This window comes from Bos javanicus, chromosome 10 (assembly GCF_032452875.1).
Source record: "Bos javanicus breed banteng chromosome 10, ARS-OSU_banteng_1.0, whole genome shotgun sequence".
NCBI lineage: Eukaryota > Metazoa > Chordata > Mammalia > Artiodactyla > Bovidae > Bos > Bos javanicus.
The window spans coordinates 77,427,490-77,442,924 of record NC_083877.1 but is presented as its reverse complement, the minus strand read 5'-3'; the positions used below and the strand labels follow the sequence as shown (position 1 = coordinate 77,442,924).

Below are 15,435 nucleotides of genomic sequence, written 5' to 3'. Positions count from 1 at the left end.
CTGGATCTTTGCTGCTACAAGAAGGCTTTCTCTAGTTGCAGCAGTTGGGAGCTACCCTTTGTTCTGGCTCACAGGCTCTAGAGTGTGGGCTCAGTAGTTGAGGCTCACAGGCTTAGTTGCCCCATGGCATGTGGAATCTTCCCTGACCAGGGATCAAACCTGTGTTCCCTGCAGGTGGTGGATTCCTGCCCATTAGATTGGCAGGTGGATTCCTAACCATTAGACCATCAGGGAGGCCCCTAACTTACTTTCATTGCATGCCTCAAGCTCAGATGTCCTGCTTTCCCAGCAGGAGTGTAAGGGACCTTGTCTTTCCCCTCTCTATAACCCCACATGAGACCACACTTAGAGGATGTATTTTTTTTAATTGATCTAGCCAAAAGCCAAATGATTTTTTTTTTTTTACCATAGTATCCATTCTTCACCAAAAATATTCTTTTTTCTGTTAAAATGAGTTGCAATAACTTGTCAGGGGGATATGCTGGCAGTCTCCTTTATGATTCAATTGGTTGTGGAAGTCTCCTTTCCATGCAGGTTTCTTGGAATCATTCCACTGGCTGGCCATCAGTTTTCAGCTGCCTAGCTTCCTCTGGCTAAGAACTGGCCACTAGAGAAGAAAAAGCAGGGTGGTTAGTACCTTAGTAAGATCTTTAGCTGACAGTTTGAAATAACAACAGCAATAATGATGTGAAATATTTGTATCATAATTTTTCATTTTTTGAAATAGCAGTTGGATTTTGGGGCTGGAATAGTCCTTGAGACTAAGCCCAATTTTCTCATCTACAGATGAGGAAACAGATGAAGCTGTGAGCACCAAAAATCCTGAGTGACCCTCACAATTCTCCTCATGGGTCAACCAGTCCATGACAAGGAAACTGAGACACAGTGACTTGTCCCAAGTGACTCGGCCGACTCAAGCAGAGCTGGGCCCTGACTTCCAGTTTCCCAGCCCGTGATCTAGCGCTTTCCCCTCAGGTGCAGACTCCCTTAAGGGAGGAACCCCTGGAATTGGCACTAAAGACCCTGGGTCATCCACGACATTGGCTCTGACCTTGGCTGCTGAAAGGCTGCTTCCAAAGGCCTCCCCGCTCCAAGAGTTTATCTCTGCTGCACTCCTAGCCCACTCCCCTTCCCTGTCCACCTTGAGTCATGAAGTGTGAAAACCCTGAATTCCTCCATCATTTGTTAAAAGACAACTCAGAGTTGAGGGCTGAATAGTTTCCTGTCACTTTAATTAACGACAAGAGCGTGTCTGCAGCTCCTTACAGCAGCAATTCCCGTGCGTCAGAAGACGTTTTAACTCTAACTAAGGGGTTTCTCTATGTGGCTATGACCGGCCCTATCTGGCTGGAGGAGGTGGTGAGGATCCGATGTGGATACCGCTAAGTCTCCAGAGACAGCAGCCCCTCGGCGGGACACTGAGGGCGCCCCCTGGTGGAAGGGTTCAAAGAGCTTACTGCCCCTAGGGCACAAAGGGAGAGCCAGTGAGAGACCAAGAAGGTTAGACTTCAAGGACGACTCCCCAGCCTCTTCTCAGCCAAGTCGCTGTTGATGGCTGCTTCTCAGGTGGCCCCACCCTGTGGCTGAAGACCAGGCTGATTCTGCAGCAAGTGTTTACGTCACAGAGTCAAGACAAAACAATGGCAGGGCTTCCCTGGTGGCTCAGTGGTAAAGAATCTGCCTACCAATGCAGGAGACATGGGTTCAATCCCTGGTCTGGGAAGATCCCACATGCCGCCGGGCAACTAAGCCCATGTGCCACAGCTACTGAAACTACTGAAGCCAGCACTCTAGAGCAGCGCTCTGCAACGAGAAGCCACCACAAGGAGAAGCCCTCGCGCCGCAACAAAGAGTAGCCCCCACTTGCTGCAACTAGAGAAAGTCCGTGCGCCACAGTGAAGACTTAGCGCAGCCAAATAGAAAAAAAAATAAAACAAAAATAACACTTAAAAAAAAAAAAAGACCAGCCCATGGTCCAGGTTTCCAGCTCAAGGAATTCACATCTTATTGAGAATTCAAGATGTAAAACTCTGCTCCCGGTTTTGCCTGCCTGGCATGCATTTCCCTGTCTCCTATCACAGAGCCCCAGTTTTGCTCAAGACCCCCCTCACTCAGTCTGTGTCGTTCCCCTCCCACACAGGTTAACCTTAGGGAGGGGTCTCCAACCTAGACCACGTGAGAAGCTCCTTTAAAATCCAGAGAAATGATCTTCCTCTTCTAGAAAGCCTTCCTTGACCCTCAGAAGCAGGTGTCCACTTGCCCCTGGGACAGCTTCATGTCCCTCTCTGATTCTTTGTACTGCAACTGCATGTTTCTGCGTCAGTCTTCCCCTCCAGACTCTGGGCTTTTAAGAGCTGAGGGTGTCTTTCAGCTTTTTTAGATCAGCAGGACAGTGCCTGGCTCATGGTAGGTGTTCAATAAACAGTGGATGAAGAGTGAGAGTCAAGACTCACACCCAAACTGCAAATAACCATGTAAGTACCAGGTGGGCAGATCTGATCCTACAGTCTTGTTCACGTCTTATCAACCCTGAGTGCTACAAATCACAGCACACAGAGGCATAACAGTTTTGCATTTATTGGTGAGGTGAGATAAACCCCATCTGACAAGTCCCCATACTCATAAACCAGCCAGATGGTGCACGATAAATAAGCAGCTCTGGCGTGCACCACAGCAACCCCAAGCTCAGGCAGTATCTGGTAATAAGAGGCTGGGGAAGAGAGCTTTCACCGCTGGATCGGGACTGGGCTGGGGGAAGGGAACCTGCAGAGGAAGAGGGTTACACGTCTCCCCTAACTTTTCTTGGTTTCTTGTTTAGAAAAACAAAATACGTGCCTGAGGCAACTGAAGAGCACCAGGCTATGTAGAGGGGTTTTCTTGAGGGCTCAGCAGGTAAAGAATCCACCTGCCAATGCAGGAGACACAGGAAATGTGGGTTCAATCCCTGGGCCAGGCAGATTCCCTGGAGCAGAGCATGGCAACCCACTCCAGTATTCTTGCCTGGAGAATCCCATGGACAGAAGAGCCTGGCGAGCTACTATCTAAAAGGTCGCAAAGTCAGACACGACTGAGCGACTAAGCATGCGTGCAGGCTACGTGGAGCTCATGCTGAAAAACACAATACTTACTTATAAGAAACAATTACACACTAAAATAGATTCAGAGTAATCCAGGGCATTTCTGCCCTTGTAAAATGCATGAACTCAATCAACAAACATTCTTCCTCCACCGCTTAGGAGCCCCAGGACAACCTTGTGTCAATGGAAGAATTTCACCTTGAGTGAAAAGGGGGCAAACTCAGCCATGTTCTCAAGCAAATTCCAACTGAGATGCAGTTCTTCTCCTCCTGTTCTGTCCCCTCTCTAGTTTAGGGGAACTCGTACATGGGCTGGCTCCCCAGGCTAGAATTCAGAAGAAACTAAAGAGTTATTTCTCCATTGACCCTCCGTATTCCTCTAAATCCACTTTCTGTTGCCTCCAAGCCAAAACCAGTTATCTTGGGATGGAAGGAAATTGTTTCATTGTTAATATGATTTGTATCTAGCATATCCAGGCACCCTACTAATAATCATCATATTCCTGCCCTTCAGTTCTTTTCAAAATGATGGTCTATTGATCCAGCCACCTCCCAGGTTTTGAAGTTCGTGGAAAAGGACGTCTCCACCATACTGTTCATTCTCATTGTTCCTCACGCTGCAGGGGTGGAGTGTTGACTTTCATATTTCATGTACTTTCTCTGCTCCTTCAAATAAGGACCAATCATCAAGAATCTTTTGATGCCTACGAGGCACAATTCCAAGCCCAGAGCTGGCCCTCAGAGATTGCTGAGCAGAACGGATCTATGTATACCTGTCTCTCCCACCCTCCGCTGAGACTGCGCCCTTTAAATTCTTAAGAGTTAGCATGGTGGCTTCTCCCTGCAGAGGTAGGCAGCAGGACATCTCGCATTCTTGATGTCTCTTCTGTTGCGTTTGAGCCTTACAACCACCCCTTGAGGCTGGGTGAGAACAAAAGTAGTTTGGAGCAACTCACCAGAGCTGGGATTGGGCCCTGGGTGTTCTGGCTCCAGACCCAGTGCTCTTTCCTCTCTATCTTATCCTCATACCCCTCTCAGGCATCATCCCATTTCAGGTAGCATGGCCCCACCAGGGCTCACATGGCATCTTGGCCGTGCTGTTCACGTGCTGTGGGACCTTGAACGGGTTTTATCTAAGCCTCAGTTATTTTTTTTTTTTTATCATTTTTTTAAAAAGATTTATTTATTTATTTGGCTGCACTGGGTCTTAGTTGTGGCATGTGTGACCTTCAATCTTAGTTGCAGCATGTGGGATCTTTAGCATGCCATCTCTTAGTCACAGTTTGTGGGATCTAATTCCCCAACTAGGGATGAACCTGGGCCCCCTGCATTGGGAGTGTGGAGTCTTAGCCACTGGACCACCAGGGATGTTCTTCATCTGATAACTAGACCTAAGAAGACTCCAGTCAGGATTGCTCAGGGCCAGTGCACGAGTTAAACGAGATGAAGCTTCTAACTCAGTCTTTATCCCTGAGTTGGTGCCCAATAGCTCTCATTGTGAGTATTGTTGATCTTATTGCTATTTGACTGAAACTGTTGTATGATTATTTCTGGGCCAAAACAAATCACTCAGCAGGTAGGTCTTCCCTATGTCTTGGTCTTGATGGCATCATCATTCCTGTATCTACCTTCCTTTCTTATTTTAACAACTAAGCTGTCCTTTCAGCTTAGAGGATTTGGCTTTCCTGGTGGCTCAGCTGGTAAAGAATCCACCCACAATACGGGAGATCTGGGTTTGATCTTTGGGTTGGGAATATCCCCTGGATAAGGGAAAGGCTACCCACTCCAGTATTCTGGCCTGGAGAATTCCATGGACTGTATAATCCATGGAGTCACAAAGAGTTGGACACGACTGAGCGACTTTCACTTTCACTTTTTAACTGAGTTTCTAAGATATTTGGAAAACCTCTTCCAGGGAGAATCCTTAGAGACATAGTGAAGAGAAGGGTTTAGACCAGACTCTACTCCCATGAGGAGGCCAGGCCTCTGATCGACCAACTTGTCCCCATCTCCTGTTGTGGAGTAGAAACTTCACTAAAGACACTGTGTCGGGCCAGCCCCTGGGTCCTGACATGGCACTGCCCTGCTATTCTCCTTCCCCTCCCCATCCATTTGGTACCAAATCCTAGTAACTGTCCCATGACTCACTGGGCTCTCAGGTCACACTCACTGCCACCACCTCAGACCATGCACCTCTTACACAGACAATTAACTAGCCACTAACTAGTCCTCCTGCCTTCAGGTTCCTAAGGGACCCAGCATTCTGGATCAGACTGACCTTCCTGGAGCCTGGCTCCACTGATGAGTCTTCTTAGCTGACTCCCACTTTATAAAGCAAACTCGGAAGTCCCAAGCGCACACCATGCAGAATCTAGCCACACCCTGCCTCAAGCAACTATCCCACGTGATGGGTTCACTAACACTTCCAAAACACTCATCCAAGGGGAAGACACGCAGGTGCTTTGAAAAATGAGTGTCCCCGGGCCTGAGTCAAACTTACTGAGACTTACTGGGGGTGGATCCCAGGAATCTGTACTTATAAAAAGTTTCAGGCTGCTGAAGCACTGCCGGGTGTAGGAACCACAGCCCTACACAGCCACCTGGGAGATCTGTGCCCAGCCCCCCACCCCACATCCATCACACATCCCCACTCTCTCTGCCGCCCAGGATCTGCCTGCTGAATTCTCCCCATCCTTCAAGGCCCATGTCCAATATTCACTCCTGCAAGAGGTTTCTCCACATTCCTTCAGCCAGAAGTCTGCTCCCCCTTCTCTGAATACTCATCACATCTTATCCTCCCCTCTCTGCCATCTTCTAGTCATCCCTTCAAGTCAGCCTCCATCGCCTCATCTCCTGGCCCCGAGTCAAACTTGAGATGTACCCATGCTCAACTGCTCTCCATGTCTTCTCCCTCTATTTGCAGATAATAGTATTTATGTCATAGGATTGTTTTAAGGATTAATGAATTATCCATGTAGAGTATTTCAAACTGTGCCAAGAAACATTAGCTCTTCTAATCATCACTACCATCACGTCATCTCCATTCATGTTTTTATGGTTATTTGTATGCCTGTGTTTCCTCCCCTGAGTTCCTGTTGAAAGCAAGGCTATCTCCTATTCATCTCCCTCCCCTCTGTGGCACTTGACACAATGCCGTCCACCTACAGGACATCCATAACTTCTGCATGGACAGATGACAGACTCTGATGCAGCTAACTGCTTCCGGCCACTCTGTTTTCTCCCCATCCATCCCCACTACCGAAATTCACCCTCAACGAACTAATCACTATCAGAATCTGTAATTGTATGTTTATTTTTCGCAATTATTTATCATCTGCCATTTTCACTAGGTTCTAAGTTCCTTGAAGGCAGGGGTTTGATTTTAAATTAATTAGCAAATCCTAATTAATCTAAAAGTGATTCATGTAACCTACCTTTTAAAAAGTTCTCGATTGGGTTATGAATATTACAGCAGTTACAGTAAATGTGTCCTCCTAGTGCTGCTGCTGCTAAGTCACTTCAGTCGTGTCCGACTCTGTGTGACCCCATGGACTGTAGCCAGCCAGGCTCCTCTGTTCATGGGATTTCCCAGGCAAGAATACTGGAGTGGGTGGCCATTTCCTTCTCCAGAGATAATGAAATGGTCCTACTAGTAGACAGAACTAATCAGTGACCACATAGAGTCTAGATCAATGAGTAGTTAACTGGGTTATCGACAAGGTAACTTGTTGATACAAGGTAACTGAGATACAAGGTAGGCATTCAGAGTGTGGGCTCTGCACACAGGTGGGCTAGTTTGGGACACTCTATCTTATTACCTGTGCAACTATAAACAAGGGAGTGACCTTACTCTTCTCATCTCTAAGATGGAGATAAGAGGAGCTTGACCTCAAAGGGTTACCGGGCCTGTGAAATGCTTACTCAGGAAGTTAGTTATTTAATGAAGATGATAGTGCTGGATTCCAAATAACATCAGAGTAGCCTAAAAATATTTTTACGGGTTGGATCATGTGCTTCAATTTTCTTATCTATGTAGTAGTACAGTGGAGTTCTTATTTTAGTATTAAAATGATGAGCTGTTTACAAGGGAAATTTAGGGCCCATCCATGTACATCCTAACCCTTAGCCAGAAATATACTGACTTTATAGAAAAGTCATTGCAGGTTTTACCTCCTTAAGGAAAGTTTAAGCAGATTTAAATTTTTCCTCATGGAAAAACTAAAATAAAGAATTCTAGGACAGAACTAAGAAGGGAATGGATCAATTAGACCACACTCATCTGCCTGTCCTTCCACCTGCTTCCCCGGAACTTTGATGACAAACACAAAACCTCAGTGTGACCCTAATAAAACCCAGAGTTCTACACAATCAATCTACATAAAGAGCCACATGCAAAATCTCAGCGTGCAGGGCCCACACGTAACTAAAGGGAATCGCTCATCTTCACTTGTATCTCGAAAAGTACAGTCCACCCTCTGTGTCCGTGGGTTTCAGACCTGAAATTTTGATCCAAGCTTGGTTGATCCATGGCTGTGACTCATGAGGTCATACAGGGGCGGCTGTATTCACTGCAGTCCACCGTTTTATAGAAGGGAATGGGCATCTATGGATTTGTGGGCTCCTCAAATCAATCCCCCACGAATCCTGAGGGATGACTGTCTATTAAAAGTGATTCGATTCATAACTCATCACAACACACCTCAGAAACACTTCCTCTCGCTTTACAAGATGCTGCTTTGGAAATACTTCAAACCCCAATTCTTCCTCAAGCCCCGCATGCAGACCTTTCTCTTCCTGCCTCCCTACTTACTTCTCTACTGATTGACCCAATCCCTTTACCTTCACCACCACCTTCAATGCTTTCCACCAATCTACCCCCCTCTTCCCACATCACAAAAGCATTATTAAAAGGTTCTCTTGTAAATGTAGAGGTCTTAGAGATTTTTTTTTGAACAAAGGTTTTGAGGAACCCTTGTTTCTTTCTTCCTTAGGAATTTTAGGTAGGTTCCAATGATTTTGTTGAGGAATGAACAAAGGTAACAGAAAATTTAATGGAGGCTAACTTTCGACCCTGCTGCTGCTACTGCTGCTGCTAAGTCGCTTCAGTCGTGTCCGACTCTGTGCGACCCCATAGACGGCAGCCCACCAGACTCCCCTGTCCCTGGGATTCTCCCGGCAAGAACACCGGAGTGGGTTGCCATTTCCTCCTTCAATGCATGAAAGTGAAAAGTGAAAGTGAAGTCACTCAGTCGTGTCCGACTCTTCATGACCCCATGGACTGCAGCCCACCAGGATCCTCCATCCATGGGATTTTCCAGGCAAGAGTACTGGAGTAGGGTGCCATTTGCAATCAATTATTTCAGTTAAGCTTAGGTTCATTGTTCCAGGGCTGCAGCCACCATCTTACAAACAGAGATGTTGACAAGATTTGTTAATGCATGAGCTTTAGGTACTAGTTAGTATTCTTTGGGGCTTCCCCAAAGAATGGTGGCTCAATAGTAAAAAGAATCTGCCTGCCAATGCAGGAGACACAAGAGACATGGATTCGATCCCTGGGTTGGAAAGATCCCCTGGAGGAGGAAATGGTAACCCATTCCAGTATTCTTGCCTGGAGATTCCTGTGGACAGAGGAGTCTGGTGGGCTGCAGGTCATGGGGTTGCAAAAGAGTCAGACACTATTGAAGCGACTAAGGAATAACAACATTATTAAAAGGATAATGACCCATTATCTCTCTGCACTAATTTTTCCAATTATAAAAATAATGTGTTCATAACAGAATATTTATAAATATATGGAGAATAAAATTTAAATGACCCATTAAAAGTTAAATAAATAAAATAAAACCTATGTTCATCTTCTAGAGGCTACTTGTAGCAATTAAAAAAAATGACATGTAGCAAAGAGTCAAACCATATTGGCCTCTCTCATTTACTGACTGTGTCTTCAACTCAATCATTAATCTCACTGAACTTCACTTATCTTGTGCATGAAAATACATATAAACATACCAGGTCTTTCTACTTCACAAGGATGTTGTAAGGCCAAAATTAAAAAAAAAAGAGAGAAAAAACACTTTGAGAATCACTAAATCTGTGGTCTAGGCAAAAATTAAAGCCAATCGTGGGCATTATCTTCTCCTAACTGGTTCTTTCTCCTCCTTCCATCCCTGACTTACCAAATCTTCCTACTTCTCCTCCCTCCCAGGTAAGTAAAAAATGTCCTTTCTCAGCTACCACTTCAGGGCTGGATAAAATGCACCCCGATGGATGTCTAAGAAGCAGTGGTGTGATTCTTTTAAACTGTGAACTCCTAGTTAGACTGTGCCCATCCCTTTGTGTGTGTGTGAATTTGTGTACTGTATCCACCCTAGGACCGCAGTGCGAGGCTGTGTACTCACTGCAACCAGAAACGATGGTGATGGGCCCACTCAGAGAAGACTCCCTGGGTTTGTGAAAGCTGAAAGTGCTTCATCTCTTCACTTTTTCTTTTCTTCAATTAGACATCAAGCTGGAGGCAAAGTTCTCCCCACTCTGCACTCTTGAAAGTAAGGAATCATTACTCCAGTGCAACATGACTAGCTAGATCTCTTGACCAAAATCAGTTTATAGAAGATTTAGACTCAAATTTCTGTTAAAATTTTGAAGACAAATATATGCAGAAGAGCAGGGGAGTCCCTGGAGGAGAGAGGAACTGAGGGGGAAAGGAAAGATGTGAACCGAGATACAAACCGCAGAGGAGGAGCTCAGGATGTCCTGAGGCCGGAGGCAGGCCAGGCCATGGGGCTGTCAGGGAGGGGCGGGATCTCTGCTCACCCAGGGGCTGGTGCTCAAAAACCAAGCCCCTGGCTCCACTGCTTTTTCACCTTTGCAGTGACAAGCTACTCCATGAGAGAGATGGAGCTTCTCCTAGGTGCAACCAGCAAACTACCCTTCAGGGCACTGCAGCCTGTTACTAACAGCAGTGGCTTTCATTTGGGGCTCTCACCATGCGCCAGGATACTGTGGGAAGTGCTTCTGAAGCCCTCAAGGCAGGTATGGGGCTAGATGGTGGTGGTGGTTTAGTCACTAAATCATGTCTGACTCTCGAGACCCCATGGATTTTAGCCCGCCAGGCTCCTCTGTCCTCCTTCTCCAGACAAGACTACTGGAGTGGGTTGCCATTTCCTTCTCCAGGGGATCTTCCAGACCCAGGGATCAAATCCCTGTCTCCTGCATTGCAAGCAAATTCTTCACCGACTGAGCCACCAGTGTTCAAATATTTACTTCCTTTCACCAGGGTGGGGGATTATATTTGGGTTGGCCAAATGTTCAGTCTGGTTTGTCTGAAAAAACCCAAACAAACTTTTTGGCCAATCCAATACTCCTCTCCCATTCACTGGGACAGTGATCAAGGACAGTCTCATTCTCTCTCTCCCCTTCTCCCTCTCTCTGTCCCCACTAGCGGGGTTGCTCTGTCACTCTGGCGCACCTTGAGCATGGCATGCAGCAGTAGCCCTGACGCCAGGCCATGGTGAACATGGAACGCAGAAAAGAATGAACTTTTGTGGTGATGGTTTAACACAGTGTAACTTAATTTCGCCTTTCCCGGGTGGTGGCTCAGTGGTAAAGAATTCGCGTGCAATGCAGGAGACGTGGGTTCAATCCCTGGGTCAGGAACATCCTCTGGAGAAGGAAATGGCCACCACTCCAGTATTCTTGCCTGGGAAAACCCATGGACAGAGGACCCTGGTGGGCTCCAGTCCATGGGGTCGCAGAGAGTCAGACACGACTGAGGCTACACATACCCACCCACCCACACACACACACACACACACACACACACACAACTTAGTTTCAGCTGCCATAATCAAATGGGAAGTGGAGGCTCTGAGAGGGTAACTGCCCAAGATGGCACGACCAGCAGCGTCCCTCTAACTGCCGAGCCCACAGTCTTCTGGCCCCACTCCCACCTCCCAGCCCTCCTCCAGCCACTTGCCATCCTTTGCCAGACCGACCTTGTCTCTCCCTCGCAGCCTGATCATGGGCAGCAAGGTCCCTCTGGCATCTGCAAAGGCAGCTCCCACTTCCCTTTACCAGCCCTGTTAGCCACCTTCCCATTCCTTAGACATTCCTTTGGGGACCTCCAGGACCTTACACCTCTCCCTGCCTCCTCCTGGGCATTTCTCTTTATGCCCCAGGGAGCCTGACTTGGCAGTTACACCACAGTCTTCAGAATCAGACAGGATCCCAAAGGTCAAATCCAGTCTCTTCCTTTTTTCCAGCTGTCTTCCTCAGCAAGTGATTCATCTCTCTGAGCCCCTGTTTTTGAAATGGAAGACTGGAATAACAACCCCTCCCTCTCTGGCTCCTGTGAACATCATTAAATGATTTGGCCCGAGTGAAGGAAACAGTCCAACCGTGCCCCACGTCTTGCTTAGTTCACTCGCTTGCCTGAGTGTCACTGGGTACCACTTGCCCTGCCCTTCTGCCTCTCTGCTGGGTTCATTAAGAGGCTGCTCTGGGCCCATAAGACTCCCTTTGTAAGCAAACTGAACACAAAGATCCAGAAACAAGTCAGCTAGATCCATTAGCAATTACCCAGCCTTCAAACTCCTCCGGAATCTGACCTCTTCTCATTACATCCCCAGCTTCCACTCTAGTCCAGATTGCCATCACCCCTCACCTGGATCACTGCTTTAGTCTCCTATCTGCTCCCTCTGCCCCCTTCCCCCTACAAAATAGTCTGTCTCCACACAGCACTCCCAGCATGCTTGTCACATAGAAGTCTCACCATGCCCCTCCTTGACTCCCAGTCTCCCGAAGACCCTCCAGTCCCTCCCTCTGGCCTCTGAGCTGCCACGTTCTGTGCTGTGCACGCACGTGTGCTACATTGCTCAGTTGCGTCCGACTCTCTGAGACCCCATGGACTGCAGCCCACCAGGCCCCTCTGTCCATGGATCCTTCAGGCGAGAATACTAGAGTGGGTTGCCATGCCCTCCTCCGGGGGATCTTCCCGACCCAGGGATCAAACCTTATGTCTACCTGCATTGGCAGGAGGGTTCTTTACCACTAGCACCAACTGGGAAGCCCCATTCTATACTGCTTCCCCTGCAAATGGACTCCCCATCCCCCAACCTCCTGGTCTGACAAGAGCATCTTTGATTTTCAGGTACTCTTGTTGGAAACTTAGAAATCATCTAGTCATCTTTAACACCCCTGTTCTTCACCCCTGCATATGTCCACACAGCTTTTTAATTCTTTCCAAACTCTTCCTTAGAGTAACCTCTCTTTTCCATGCTCATGATGGAGCTTATAGCCCCCCTTCATCTGGAGATCCTCCTCTGACCCCTGTACAAACCAGGTCCCCATTTATGCCCTACTAACTCCTGACTTTGCACTGCATTGACTATTAGCAGCTGTATGTGTGATAACATTGGATTCCTCTCTCTCTCCCCCACTGACTATAAACTCCACAAGGGCAGCTCTCGATAAAGCCATCAGATGGATGAATTGAGCTACTTTGTCTTTGGTCCCTACCTATCATGGAAGCTTCTAGAAGGGCAGAGCTGTGTTCATTACTACTTGTATTATCCTTACTCCCCACCACCCCCTTTCCACCCCTGCGTCCACCCAGCCCCAGCACTTAGTGCAAAACCAAGAGCACACTACAGCATAGATTGATTGTGGTGTCCCCTTCAATTATTCAGATGTTGAGTTTTGGGGAAAAGCAAACCCTCACTTCCTAGTGACCAGTCAGGCGGCCAGGCCCTGCCAGCCCCAGGAACCCAATAACTGCGACCGTCTGTTTCCACAGCGGCCCACCAGGCTGGCAGCGCTTCTCGCCTTTGCCTCCTGATTCTGCAGTAATTAGAAACAGCAGTCCTCGCCACGTCGCGCTCCCCGGAGCACCCGGCTGGATGCGCCAAACACATGTAGCTGCGAGACCACCTGCCGGGAAGAGAATAGAAGAATCATTTGCTGAACATGGCAGGGGTGATGGCTAAGGGGATGAGCCGCTGCATAGCAAATAGCCGCCCCATCTTCCCCAAAGCCCTAAATAATTTCTCCACTTGAAAAAAAAAAAGAGAAAATACACGATTAATTTTTCATGTAGATCATCCCACTTGGAAGTGTAGGGAAGGGCTGCCGCATACTAAGAGCCAAGCTTGAGCTTCCAAGTCACTGGCTAAGACACAGCCAGGGAGAGGGAGGAAAAAAGAAAACCCGTGGTGTCTACTTATGGCGAGTGGTGCCTGCGGGGAAGGGACAGAAAGGAGGGCTCCCGCTTGCTCTCTCTCGCCTTTTAGGGTCCTGCTTCAGGCCCTGCATGGTCCCGTCCACTATCACATTTGGTGCCATAATACTGAGGGTTGGGTCGTCTTCTTTTTCTACACGAGGAAACTGAGACGCGGGGCAATGGGGCCCAGAGGAGGCCCAGCAGGATTTCAAGCCCAGCACCCACTTGCCTCCCGCACACCCACCACCACCGGCCGAGTCCCAGCAGGTATTCAGGGAACCGCTGGGTGACCATTTGTCCAACAGTGTGGCAGGCTCGCCTTCATTGCCACCACGTGGTCCAATTCGGACTTCTCTGTCTACGCCTTAACTGTTTATGGCCACCCTGAGCCCTGACCAATGCAAAGCAAAGCAGAGAGGAGCAGAGAAAGCAACTTGGATTCCCCTTCTGAGCATCCCTGAATCCGATTAGGGTCCTTCCAACGTAAAACCCAGGCTTCCCAGATAGCTCAGTGGTAAAGAATCCACCTGCGATGCAGGAGACCCAGGTTTGATCCCTGGGTTGGAAAGATCTCCTGGAGAAGGAAACGGCAACCCACTCTAGTATTCTTGCCTGGAGAATTCCAAGGACAGAGGAGCCTGGCGGGCCACAGTCCATGGGGTCGCACAGAGTCAGAAATGACTGAAGCGATTCAACACACACAGCAATGTAAAACCCAGCGCTGCTGCAGAACCTGTTACCAAGGGGAGGGAGGCTCAGAGCATTAGCTCTGAAATTGACCTGGCTTACGTTTCCCCTACCGCTTCACTAACTGTAGGACTCTGGGTGAATGGCTTAACCTCCGTATACTTGTTTCCTAGGGCTGCTGGAACAAAGTGCTGCGGACCGGGTGGCTTAAAACAACAGAAATGTATTGGTTCACAGTCCCAAGACTGGAAGTTCAAAAGCAAGGTGTCAGCAGGGTCGGTTCCATCTGAGGGCCCTGAGGAAGAATCTGGGCCAGCCTCTTCCCAAATTGTTGGTGATTGTCCCAAAGTCTTACTGTTCCTTGACTTATAGAAGCATCTTTCCAGTCTCTGCCTCTTTATCTCTAACTCGGGACATTTTAATTATAATGTCTTGGTGTGTGTCTCTGGGTTCATGTGGAAGGAGAGTTTAAAAAAAAAAAAAAAAGGTTCTCCTCCAGCACTTCTTTCCCAGGTGATGCTTGTGGTAAAGAACCTGCCTGCCAGTGTAGGAGATGCGAGAGATGTGGGTTCCATCCCTGGGTTGGGAATATCCCCTGAAGGAGGGAATGGCAACCCACTCCAGTATTCTTGCCTGGAGAATTCCATGGACAGAAGAGCCTGGCGGGCTACCATCCTGGGGTCATAAAGAGTCGGACACGACTGAGCGACTGAGCATGCCAGTACTTCCACTTTTGAAGAGAGAAAGTTGCAGCAAATCCCTGCCCCTCCAGCATGTGCTTATAATTATCAATTAACCTCCGTCTCCTGTGACCCAGGTGCTTCTCCAGCTGTTGCCAGTGTGCTGGGACTTGGAGCGAGTGAGTTTGTGTGCGACTCCCTTAAAACAGTCTTGCTTTCCCACAGCCCTCAGGCTCTCCCAGACATAAGCCCCTGTTGGTTTTCAAGGCCAGATATTGGGCTCCCTGGGCTGGGGAGCCCAATGTGGGGCTCAGACCTCTCGCTCCTCATGGGAAACCTCCACAACTGTGATATCCCTCCCGTTTGTGGGTGACTGCACTGAGGTGATGGGTTCTGGCTAGATTGTGTCTGTCCCTGCTAGCCATCCTGGTGTGACCTTTTCTCTGTATCTTTAGTTATGGAAAATCTGTTCTATTCTGCTAATTTTCAGGTTGTTCTCAGAAAGAGTTGTTCAATTTGTAGATGCAGTTTTGGTGTGTCCATGGGAGGAGACAAGCTCAGGATGCTCTACTCTGCCATCTTGATCTGGAACTTATTTTGTTTCTTAAGCACAGTAAGCCTGTGACCTTCTCAAAACCTCTGTACATACCTGATGCTTAGAACATCTTTCTCCAAGGTCTCCACTCTTTCTTGTCATTCAGATCTGAGTTCAAATGCCACTCGCCTCCCTAGAGAGTCCCTCCCTGACCTCCTTATCCCTGTCACCAACCCCAGTC

At 48.0% G+C, this 15,435-nt stretch overlaps 1 long non-coding RNA gene across 1 annotated transcript; it reads right to left on the bottom strand.

The window, feature by feature from the left end:
* Positions 1–345: 345 nt before the first annotated feature.
* On the bottom strand, positions 346–8,275 carry LOC133254842 (uncharacterized). Its single transcript, XR_009738786.1, has 2 exons — positions 1,052–8,275; positions 346–607 (listed from the first exon to the last, which is right to left on the bottom strand). It is a non-coding gene; the product is annotated as an uncharacterized LOC133254842 (long non-coding RNA).
* Between the last annotated feature and the right edge of the window lie 7,160 nt (positions 8,276–15,435).